We start from the raw sequence: 2128 nt of genomic DNA, 5'->3' as shown, positions 1-2128 counted from the left end.
AATATGTCTCTAAAGTTTTTCGTAATATATGCGTCTCCTTTCCTTTTTTGTTTTTCTTGCAATTTATTGAAGAAAGCAGATAATGTTCCCTGTAAAATTTTTCACATTCTGGATTTTGCTGATTGCCTTTGTGTGATATCCTGTCTCCTGTGTTTCCTATAAAATTGGCAGTTGGATCTAGAGGCCTTGATAAGAATCTCTCCCAATTTTTTACAAGAATACTTTGTAGTTAGTGGTATGTGTGTGTGTATATATCTATGTTTTTTTTTACATAAACATTCTTAGTTTATTAATCCTCTCATGAAAAAATCTGCACAATCACCACAGATAAAGTCACTGCAGAACCTTTACTTCTTCTGTTCTCCAGCCTCCACTCACTTTTTGCCAGCACTAACATTGGCTCTTACGGTTCCCTGACTTGCTTCATTCTGTTCTTGTGTTCCCTTGACTGTTTTCTTGAGGTATTCTTCTTCTCATACAGGCTATGTTTTGCAAGTCTATGTTTGGATTCATTTTTCTTTATGTTGTCCAAGGAATCGTAAATCATGCCAAAGCCAGCTGTCTTGCCATCACCAAAATGGGTTCTGAATCCAAATACAAAGACGACATCTGGTGTGGTCTTGTACGTTTTGGCTAGTTTTTCCTGAATTTCTGTCTTAGGTACTGTCGCCCTTCCAGGGTGAAGAACATCAATGACCACTTGTTTCTGCTAAAGTAGTCAGTTGGTCATGAACTTCGTGGTCCGGATAGTTACTGTGTCATTCGTGATGGTGGCCAAGCTTCAAGCATCCAGAGAGGAAGAGAGCTGCATATATATTTTTTGTGTCATCTGACGAGGCACCGAGTGTGTGGTTGTTTCCCTTTTTGTAATGTTAACTTCCACCAGTGGGTTCCAGTATTGTCAACTTGATCCAGTCTTTAGAAAGTTCCCCATTAGTTTTTCACTTAATGATTTTTCTTTAAAAGATTTTATTTATTTATTCATGAGAGACCAGAGAGAGAGAGAGAGGCAGAGACACAGGCAGAGGGAGAAGTAGGCTCCATGCAGGGAGCCCGAATGGGACTTGATCCCGTGTCTCCAGGATCAGGCCCTGGGCTGAGGGTGGCGCTAAACCACTGAGCCACCCCGGGCTGCCCATTCACTTAATGATTTAAAAGCTATTGGGCAGCCCGGGTGGCTCAGGGGTTTAATGCCGTGTTCAGCCCAGGGCCTGATCCTGGGGACCTGGGATCGAGTCCCACATCAGGCTCCCTGCATGGAGCCTGCTTCTCCCTCTGCCTGTGTCTCTGCCTCTTTCTCTCTCTCCTCTCTGCTGTGTTGCTCATAAATAAATAAAATCTTTAAAAAAAATAAACTATCGATGGTCATTGCCCAGATTCTTTATTTTATTAGGAATTGCAAAATGGTAATATTTGAATCATATGGTCTTTTTTGCCTGTATCAGCTGCAACTCGGTAAAACAAAACAAACCTTCCCTCATCAATTCTTTCCATTACAGACCATGGAAAGGCAAGGGCCATATGCTAATCTAAATTGAGAAACTCTGGAAGCATAAAAAGGGATGCTGGCAGAAATGTGATCAAAGTTTGAAAAGTGGTCAACAACAACAACAAAAAACCCTGAAAGAACTGAAGTAGAACAGACAGGGGTGTGTAGAGCTACCCAAGGCTACAAACCCAGGAAGCAGGGAGACGGGGTCAGGGAGCAGTGGAAATCTGACAGGGCAGACCAGAGAGAATGGAGGGCCACTGAATCAGCACCAGTGACCACAGTGAGAGGACTCTGGAACTAGAACTGAACAGGTAGGGCTGGGAGCCAGAGAGAAAATCTTGAGTAAACGTGGGATCAAAGGGAAGAATGTGAGCCAGCAAACCCTGCAGGGAACCTCGAGAGGGAGCTTTTGAATGAGAGCAAGGGGTTAAACTACAAAACCTAATTTAAGTAAAAGCAACTGTGCATCCGTACATTGACCAACCACATCCAGTGCGTGAGCTAAGATGTGTTCGCTTCTGTTGTTAGGTCGTCCTCCTGGGCACGTGTCCCAACACAAAGTGGAGAAAGGAACAAGGGAGGGAAAGGCTTGAATTCAAGGATACAATCTTTGGAAGGGAAATTTTTCAGTGCTTT

At 43.1% G+C, this 2128-nt stretch overlaps 1 pseudogene; it reads right to left on the bottom strand.

Annotated features, from left to right (window-relative positions):
- Nucleotides 1–374: 374 nt before the first annotated feature.
- On the bottom strand, nt 375–1494 carry LOC112677773 (40S ribosomal protein S24-like; annotated as a pseudogene).
- Nucleotides 1495–2128: the final 634 nt, after the last annotated feature.

This window comes from Canis lupus, chromosome 10, assembly GCF_003254725.2.
Source record: "Canis lupus dingo isolate Sandy chromosome 10, ASM325472v2, whole genome shotgun sequence".
Lineage (NCBI taxonomy): Eukaryota > Metazoa > Chordata > Mammalia > Carnivora > Canidae > Canis > Canis lupus.
The sequence above is the reverse complement of the archived record's forward strand: the minus strand, read 5'-3'. Positions and strand labels throughout refer to the sequence as shown.